The sequence below is a fragment of the Acanthopagrus latus genome, chromosome 7 (assembly GCF_904848185.1).
Source record: "Acanthopagrus latus isolate v.2019 chromosome 7, fAcaLat1.1, whole genome shotgun sequence".
NCBI classification, from domain to species: Eukaryota; Metazoa; Chordata; class Actinopteri; order Spariformes; family Sparidae; genus Acanthopagrus; species Acanthopagrus latus.
This window is the reverse complement of record NC_051045.1, coordinates 7672394-7682148: the sequence shown is the minus strand read 5'-3', so window position 1 is coordinate 7682148 and position 9755 is coordinate 7672394. Positions and strand designations below refer to the sequence as shown.

The 9755-nt window shown below is 43.3% G+C and overlaps 1 protein-coding gene across 3 annotated transcripts in view; it reads left to right on the top strand.

Annotated features, from left to right (window-relative positions):
* The first annotated feature begins 48 nt into the window (after positions 1–48).
* LOC119022124 (protein kinase C and casein kinase substrate in neurons protein 1-like) overlaps positions 49–9755 on the top strand; it is a 39714-nt gene continuing 30007 nt past the window's right edge. Inside the window, exon 1 of one of the 3 annotated variants that reach the window (XM_037102694.1) lies at positions 49–112. The gene's annotated coding sequence lies outside the window, so the exon portion shown is untranslated. Of the gene's footprint in view, positions 113–3146; positions 3454–3678; positions 3698–9755 lie in introns of those variants that run through there. The other 2 variants (XM_037102693.1, XM_037102695.1) reach the window with 2 other exon arrangements.

The following is a 9755-nucleotide window of genomic DNA, read 5'->3' as shown; positions in this document are numbered from 1 at the left end:
ACTGTTGATAATGTTTTTACAGATTGCTTCCACACTACTTAACTTGATTTACAGAAATACCTTTCAGGAATGCTTGAAGAAGATGACATCCAACTTCTCCCCAGATGAAAAGGTACATAATTAATTTAATTCATATTTTAGCTAAACGTTACATTCACAAAATGAAGCGTCTTGAAAGAATGGCCTCTTGCTACACTTTAAAAGATAGACAGTATTTGACCTCAATTAAATCGTAAGAAGTGAGAATCTAATGTTAGAAACAGACTAGCGTTAATTTGCGGTCGCATGACTTAAACGTCACTACCACTAAGCGACTTACTACACAAATACTATACATGTTTTTAATAAATTGATCAATGTGCAAGCTGTAAAGTTAAAATAAGAACAGTTTGTAACTAAAGTCGGCCTGTGAAGGCAGATTAGTGTGTAGATAAGGCTTCCTTTTCGCCGTGATGACGTTTAATGTACGCGACAAAGTCTTAAGTCTCATTTTGCCACTTATTAGCAACCTCAGTTTTTCAGACAGGTAAGTGCTTTGTAATCAGATTGTGGTGCATTTAATGATGTGATCTTAGACCCTTTTTCAAAAAAACTCCTACTTTTAGAGAAGGGAACCGGATGTGCAAAAATAATAACGGATATCCGGGTTTTAGAGCGCAGAGGCCACGCCCCTTACAGTTTACCTTATTGAATATTTCCAGATAAACTTTGTATGGTAGTGAATAAAGAGAGGCTTTTGACCCGCTTGATATATGCCATGAACTTTACATTGTTGTACAGCTTCTGGCCACTGTCATTGTTACAGTATCATTTTATAGAGCCAATATTTATGTGGTTGGTTATTTGGCAAATGGTATGCACCAACATCGGCCCATACTGCCTCAGAAACAAAAGATGCTGATCACAGTTGGTTGTGGCGAATTTACACCAGGTTTCTGACACTGAAATTTCTCCCAAAGGCCGTGTAGAAGAAATAAATTTTCACACAGGAAAAGAAGTTTAGATAATAGCTTTGTGACTATGATGTTGGCGAAGAAAGGGTGAGATCCAATCAGCCACCATTTCCCAAGTTATTTGCACAAGTACGGACACTTTTGTTCAAAAAGTCAACTTCAAAATAAGTGGAATGATGCTATTGCTGCCAATGGAGGATGTTTGGTGGACAAAGTTATTATTTTAAGTACAAATCCTCAGTTCTAACCCAGTCATTGTCTTGATTTTCCATTTCATCTGTACTCTCACTTGGTGAAAAACACACCATATTGTATTCTATATGAAACTAACAGCACAAATTTATGTATTCAACAAACAACTGACTGGCCTAACGCAAAATGCTTTATCAAATATGTATCATTACTTTTTGCAAAAGTAGAAAATGTTTCTCAGTTTCTTTCCTTGTAGTTTTTGCACTGTCAGTCAGTGGCCATTAGATGTCACCAAACACATTTAAGTTAACAAGTAGTAGGCAGTGGTTGAAGGTAGAATTTGTATTTCCCATGCTAATGTTGGATACTCAGTTAAACCCGACTCCTTTATGTAAAGCTAAACATTATCTGTCAGCTGAGGTTAATCAGTGGACCAAAACAAACCGCAGTGCATCCTAAAACGATTGCAGCCCTAGGCTCCTTCCTCAGAATGCGTTTAGTTTTTCAGGAGAATTTGATTAGCACAGGGAATCTGTCGCTTCCAGGGAGATTGAATGTTCATCAACAGTACACAGTTGAACCACAGCAGTGAGAGAGACGGAGGAATCGATGTGGTGTTGTTTAATCAAAGCAGGAAGCAAGGAAGGGAAGAGAACAATGCTCCTGAAGACTTCCCTTTCACTAAACCAGCACTGCAGAAAATGAAGAATATTCTTCCTGCTGGTTTAGCAGAGATGTTTGCTGAAAGCTTACATTTTAATTTATGAATATAAAGAACCTTCACTCGAATGACATGTTTCAGTCATTTTATAAATAACACACAGGATATTCTTGAGATATTCACTGACTTTAAATTTGATCTTGTTTACTTGATTGTAAGAGGACTGCGATTTGAGGATTAAACCTGGGATTGAAAACAACTACAGGTACAAAAACTGCTAATATTTGGATTTTATTATTTGTGAAATTCTCTCATTAATGAAGCAATGTAAGACTAATTATCGTTACCAGGGGTCGTCCAAACGTGAATCAGCTGGTCAAAAGGTAACAAAAAACACGGCGATCACAAGATTTTTTGGAATGCACTCGTTTTAAAGGACAAGGAAAACATCTGTTATTATCTACACATCTCCATGCTGATTTAAAGTCGGGTGAAGTTTCGTAGGTCACAAAACATTTCGGGAGCTTCTCAGCAAAACAGCGTTCTCCTGAACAATGTAAGTAGATGGAGACTTGTTCTGAAACCGTAGAAAACTGCAAAAATACAGCTCACTCAGCATAATCAAAGTCTCCAGAAGCCCTGAGATCCCATGATGATTTTAAGAGATCCTATTCACACCCTCATTCCAGCTTGTATTTTTTTGTTTTCTGCTATGAAGCTCACAACACAAATGATTTGTGTCCTACAAGACTTCAGCATGTGAGCAGGTAATGACTGATTTCTCATTTTTTGGGCGAACTTATCCTTTAAATCTCAGCACATGTTTCCTGACATGTGTGCCATGTGGTTATTTATGCATTGCCCGGTCACTCCTCTGTTTACAGTGCACTTCATTGTTAACACTGGCACAAAATGTCAGAGTCATGGCACAGCTATGGGGGTTCAGTGTTTGGCAGCTGTAGGACAACAACAGTCCAGCTCCCTCTTCCTTGCAGTGTAGTGCAATGTGGGCGTGATTGACACGAAAGGCGACGCCCCTCCCCCTCCGCCACCTCCCGCTCCCCTGATTGGCTGGAAAGTGGAAGTCACATTCGGGCTCTCCCCATTATAAATCATGGGCACTGACTGCAATATTATAATTTGAGAATTGTATCTATTATCTACAATTAATGTTTTCCAAAGACTCAGATACAATCCACACTTGCTCATAAAAGCTTTGAACAAAAACAAACACACACATACACACACACACACACACACACACACACACACTGCCATCTGCAGATCCATCCGGACACATCTGGCAGATCTCCCTCCCCCCCTCCCCCCTCTCAAACTCATGTGGCAAATGTCGGGGAAGGGGAATTGGAAGAGTCCCGTGTCCGAGGAGTCGCGTTAGCTCACTCGCCTCCCTGCAGCCTATTTCTGTCGTCCATTGAAAGGAGCTCGCTGGGCCATCCCCCCGACGCGCGCCTGTGCTGTGGAGCTCCCCCTTGCTGCGTGCATCGTGATCTAGTGGATGCAGCGAGTCTTGCAGAGAGAGAACGCAGGGTCACCTTCTGTCGCTGCAAAAAGGGGGAAATACCGAATAAACTGCAGCACAGACTGTCAGGCAGTGGCGCACCTCGGCGGCAGGCTGCATCTCCGGTAAAGTCAGTATGTGTGTGTGACTGAGTGTGTGTGTTTCGGTGCGTCGATGGCACATTGCTGCACAGGAGAGAGGAGAAGCCGAGCATCCTTTTTTTTTTTTTTTTTTTTTGAAAGCAAAGGGCGACGCAGGGATAAAGGAATCTCGCATCGTTTCCCCATCGTTCGGATCATGTCTCACCCTGCGTCTGCTGCCAGACCGACCAAGCGCTGCACGTTCGTTGTACAAACAACAACAAAAAAAGTGAAATTATGCATGCGTCATTTTATTATGTGCTGTACCGTTTGTTTTCGCACACGCCAAGGGTGAAACACACCATTCTTGCATCATCTCGGATTACTACTGCAGGCTTTGCCTTCCAGCTAAACTCCATCCTTCAGTCGTGTTTGTGTTGCATGTGTTTTTGCACAGTCTGCCAAACGTCCCTGTTGTTTAACCGTGTAGCTGTTTTTTATTATTAATATTATTTTCTGTTGCCCTTCGAATCGAAGCCAGGATATGCGAAATTTGACCTCGGTGTCCAAAATGTGTTATGAGCCAGGCACAGCGTTCATCTGCCTCCCGGAGAAAAGAGGGTGTCACGATGATATGACAGAGTGGTGCCATGTTAAGAGTGTAGTGGATGGAGATGGTGGTCAAGGCTTTTTTTGGGGGGGGGTGGAGATGGTGGTGGAGTGGATTGCCATTTTCTGTTCCTTATCCATGCGCCAAATGCGTAAACAAGAGCAGAAACGTGAAGCACGTCGGTCAAACGTGCGGTAATCGAGCCCTCTGTGCTGGTTTTTTTTATGGTTGCAGATATTAGGATGGTGTTTTTGTGTTGTTGTTGTTGTTGTTGTTGTTGTTGTTGTTGTTGTTGAGGCTCTCTCAGTGAAATGGACGCGAATGTTAATGAGAGCGCTCCGGTCTGACGTTATGTAATTGGATGTCAGAGCAGAGCAGAGCAGAGCACAGGAGCCATCTCCAGCGTCATTGTTTTCCCTCTGACAAACCGACAGCACCACAGAGGAGGAGCGTCCTGCTCTCTGCATGGGATTAGCTGCATGTGGTCCACTATTTCTTTCTCTTTTTTTCCCTTTTCAGATTTTTTTTTTCTCCTCCTCCTCCTCCTCCTCGTCCTCCTCATCATCCTCATCCTCATCCTCACGGTGACGTAGCAGATGACAGACAGCTCCGCTCGTGTCCGCCTCGGCTTGTTTTGGAGCTGTCCGCGGTGCTGAATCCTCTGTTCGCCGGAGAGCGCGTCTGTCAGCAGTCAAGGTGCCCCCAAGAGAGGCCGGTACGAGGCTGCAGAGAGGAGATGAGGAGGAGGAGGAGGAGGAGGATGGTGATACTGTCGGGGGGGCGGGGGGGTGTAATCCAATTTTATTGTGGAAGGGGGGGAGTTAAAGAGTGCCTCCTATTTATTAGCAGAGTGTTCGCCCTCACCCTTCAAGTTAAAAGTGTTTCAGCAGCAGCTCCCATCTATCTATCTATCTATCTATCTATCTATCTATCTATCTATCTATCTATCTATCTATCGCCATTACTGATTATTATTATTAATCAAGTAGACAGATAACCAATTCTTGGGACCAATATATTTATACCTTCGTAAAAGTAAAAAACACATCTTAGTGTCAAATTGTAGAAATACAATGGCACTCAGTAGAGTGCACACCTCTGCCAAGGCCCAGCCGTCGCCTTTGCTTGTTCTGGATTACTTAATATTCCAGAATCAAATTAAACATCTGTAATACGCTCGATCCGGATATTTGTGGTGTCATCTTGATTCCTCGACTTGTACTCACTCATAGATAAAAGCCATCTAAATACACCAGCTATTTTTCCATCAAAGGATCCTTCCCTTTATCTGGATCCCTACCTAAAGGTCGAGGACAAAGGCATAACCCCTTACGCCAGGAGGACATCTATCTATCTATCTATCGATCTATCTATCTATCGATCTATGTATCTATGGTACCCCTTTAAAAGGAGGCAATATTGGGTTTTGAGCCCACATCAAACACAAATTTGAGTAGTAAGTAAGAGAAAGTCATATTTCTCCTTCTTCTGTTCCTGTCATCATCTTGTGACACTTGTCTTCAGGTCTATCTGTGGGCTGTTGGGAGTCACTGATCTATAGCTGCCTGCTCAGGCCTAAATTAGGTCCAGTAGGAAAAGTAACGCCAGGCATCAAACCTCAAATCCGACTGAAAAGCCATCAAATTATCGGACACTGACCTTCGCCAAAGGCTGGCGTTGAACGACTGAGTAGACCTTGTTCGCTCAGTCTTTGATCAAATTCTTCCTTTCAGAATCATCAAGCTTCAGCCTTCAGATTTTAAGTGGTTCAGCTTCTTTTGTCAAACAGGGTTTTGTAGAAAAATGTGTCAAAGTGTATTTTTGTTCCAATAATACAAAAAAAACATCCGGTAACCTCAGGTAGCCGTCTGCCTGTGCAGTGTGTGTGTGTGTCTGTGCTTGTCTGCGTCCTTGAGAAGCGTACAGCTATAATTAAGTCACAAACTACTCTTCCTTCTCCCTTTAAGGCTGTTTATTTCTCTCAAAGCCACCAGCGTGTTCTCTCTCAGTGTGTCTGCGGCGCCCGTTCGTTCTGTTGCCTCCATGCTTCACTCGTTTCTGTTTTAGCTTTTTTCCAATCGTGGTTGGGCAACTCGGGAATTTAATTACCGTTTGCACTCATGCGGCCACTGGCTCGATCTGTGGTTATCTTTAAACCACTGATAGAAAAAAAGAGTAATTGTGACAGGAGCGTTACTCGCTTCACAGGGGAGCGTGGTGGTTTGTGTGCAGCGAGATTCACCCGGGAAGATAAGAATAATAGTTTTGCTGACAGTTCTTTTGGTTTTTTTTTTTTCACAAAAATGGTTTTACGTAGTTAATCTGACTCTTTTTTTTCAGCCGTGTCCACTTTTAACTGGCGGAGGATTAACAGGAGCGTGGGATTTGTGGGAAGCGCTGCAGTCCGAGCTATCATCGTTTGGCTGCTCGCTCTTCTCTTGAATGTGAGATATCTAAAAGAGGGCGCGGGGCTTCTGTCAGGTTGGGGGCCGCTGTGTTCTCGTCACGCTGGGAGCCAGTTTAAAGACGCGATCGTTTGGTTTCAGATGAGATTCCTCTCCCACGTGTACTCGGTTGTTCTGATTTTCGGGTCAGATCTCGCCCTTGTTGTACCTCTGGGTTTATACCTCACGCGGCGTTCTCTCACGTCGGCGACCTTTTGGCTGCTGTCGTGTCACATTGTCGGGTTTTTGGCGTTTTTATGCGTGGCGTCCTGAGACGAGGACGAGAGGAAAACGTGTGAAATAGTGATGTTTAACGTGTTTGTTTCTGAAAGGGTTAAAGGCTGTTGCTCTGTTAAAAGGAGGAGATAGTGGTGTCTGACAAGGTGTGAAAAAAGAGGCAACGCGGGAGGAGACGGTCGGAGGGGCAGCTGGAGTGTCTCATTTCTCTCTGCGCGGGGGAGAACACACGCAGGGGAAGACTCAATCGAAGGCGGACGATTTATCAGGCGCCTTTCACGCCGCAGAGAGACTTTCATCCCTTTTTTTTCCCTTCTTTACCTGTGTACGCCGGCTGCTCAATATTGGAAAACTGAGATCTTTTTTTTTTTTCTGCAATATGTGGAGAAAAACATAGAGGAATCGCTTTTGGAAACAATGAATCATTCTAGATTAATTGGGGTATTTGTTTTTTTGTAGGGGGGAGTGCATTTTGTCACCCAGAATAGGCCCCTGCTTTGTTGATCAGTCAAGTCAAGATTTGACTGTGATTGGTGGTTCGATGTGTGCGAAGAGCCACGCTCGCAGGCAGCAAACTCCCATGGCGCGCAAGAACCCTTAAATCAGACTAAATTATGATATCAGACAGACTTTCCCTCGCAGATTAGTCATGGGAAATGACAATTGTGCGAGTTTTCCCTTTTGTGTCGAGCAGCAAAGTCGTAGCACGCAGTCACAGCGAGGCAGGCGAGCAAAGGAACAAAAAGCGAGCTTTAGTGATAAGTACTAAAAGCGCAAAAAAACACCAAAACATGCTGTTAAAGGCAGGCAAAGGAAAGTCTGGGGAAAAAACAAACACCTGAACACTGCAGTTTAACAGATGAAACAGAAAAAGACAAAGACAGGAAGTGGAAAGTCTCAATAATGCATGAGGACATAATCTGCAAAATAAACACAGGAATAAACAAACCATGACAACAACGTTTTTAGGCGCACACTGCAATATCGATGCTGAAGTGATGTGTTGCGCAACTCTGATGTAAAACCAGATTTCAGGTCCCTAAAAGCGGATAATGTCGTGTGTTTCTTGAGGTCCACATCACCTGCTGCCTCTCATGCACTGTCACCACAACACGTCAGTGTTTGCCTCCTCTGAATCATCATCATGTGGCTCAACACGAGGCAGAGCGCTCCCTTACCGCGTGTCATGATCTTTTAGGGCGCTCCAAAATGGAGTCCCAAGCGTGCAAATCGAGGGCGCGACTCACAGACGGGGGTTTGGATTGATACCAGCGTTGAATGGTTGAACGTCGTCATCATGCAGGGGTTCTTGTTTGTGCATTGTTTTGGTGACGGTGTGTAGCTGTGGGTGCAGCTGCAGCAGCAGCAGCAGCAGCAGCAGCAGCAGCAGCTTCAGGTCATTGCTTTGAACACTAGAGGGTGTGTTCCTCATGGACATGTCCAGAGACAGAGAGGCAGATGAGATAATGTCTTCTTGTTGACTTGACAGGGAAGCAGCTCATCATGGTGTGTGTGTGTGTGTGTGTGTGTGTGTGTGTGTGTGTGTGTGTGTGTGTGTGTGTGTGTGTGTGTGTGTGTGTGTGTGTGTGTGTGTGTGTGTGTGTGTGTGTGTTGCTAGGACTGAAACTGTTGATTGGAAGCTATGAACTGCAGCTAAAAGTTATTTAACCGATTCGTCGTTTGGTGTTTTTAGAGTGGGAACAGTTTGCAAAGAATTCAGGCAGGACACTGAATATCAAATGTAAACAAAATGAATAAACCTGAAGGTCCTTAAGTAGAGGTGATAGAAATACATACAAAAAGCAACCATAAAAAGTTGTTTTTTTAAGCTAGAATGGCACCCTGTACAGTGCATACCTCCGCTAAGACCGAACAGTCCCCTTTGATTCAGTCAAGACACCCAAATCCTCTAGATTCATCATCCAGATGTTTATTAGGATCTGCATCAAATTGTACTCACTCATAGATACCAGCCACCTAAATACGTCATCAAGATCCATATAATATTCTGAAAAATGTACAAGAAATATAAAAAATAATTGAATGAAGGATGGGTCTCAGCCCAGAATGCACCCTGTTAACTTTTGCCACAGATCCAAATGTATTTTTTATTTCTTAATTTATTTAGCGTGGAAATCCACTCAGTAGTTTTTGTGTTATCCTGATCGCAAACCAACCAACAGACCACACGGAGGTACATAAACACTGACAGACAGATGATTCAGAGCAAAGGGGTTTCACAATCACTCATGACTGTATTGCACTTTTGTTTACCAAATTGTGGGATTTAAAAGTGAATTCAGCTCCGGGGGAAAAGATGAAACGCGCGGAAGAGATTTTGAATACTTCAGTTTGTGGAACGAGGAAGCTGAGCACGCGTACAAGAGTTGCCATCATCTGGATTATCATAGCAACAAACGATATCTTTACGGTTTAAAGAGTAGTAAAGAAAGAAATTAGACTCTGTGTCTCTCTCAGAATCTTAGATGGATATAAAATTTGCTTCTATATTATGTTTAGAAAAGGTACAAGACACATTAGCATCTGTAAACATAACGTAAGACATTTAACAGGATATAATATATGTTCAATTTTGAAATGTACTTCCTTAGCTTTGTTTGAAATACAGTATCTCTGTAGCGGGTCTGTCTGATGTCAGAGCCCAGAGTGATATTGTCAAATCTTTTTTTTTTTTTGTCCGACCAACAGCCTAAAACCTTTAATTTTGTGTTATCTAAGATAAAGAATTGAGCTAATATCCACCCCTGAGAACGAGATCGTTTTGGCCCTTTTGCTTCAAAAATGCTCAAATGATTGATTTTCTCTCGATCAACTAACGAGTTAATCAAGATTAGTTTGTTAAATGATCGAATCCACGCTCTGCTGCTGGTCTCTGCATCCCTCGGAACTACAAAAGAGTCCGATGAAAAAAACACCAGCGGCATGAAGTCACCATGACTCAGCGTTTTGACATGAACCGGTGGCAGAACCCTCTCCGAGGACGCCGCTGTCAGACATCCCACATCTCAGGTCGCTTTCCGCTCTGACGGGCTGGG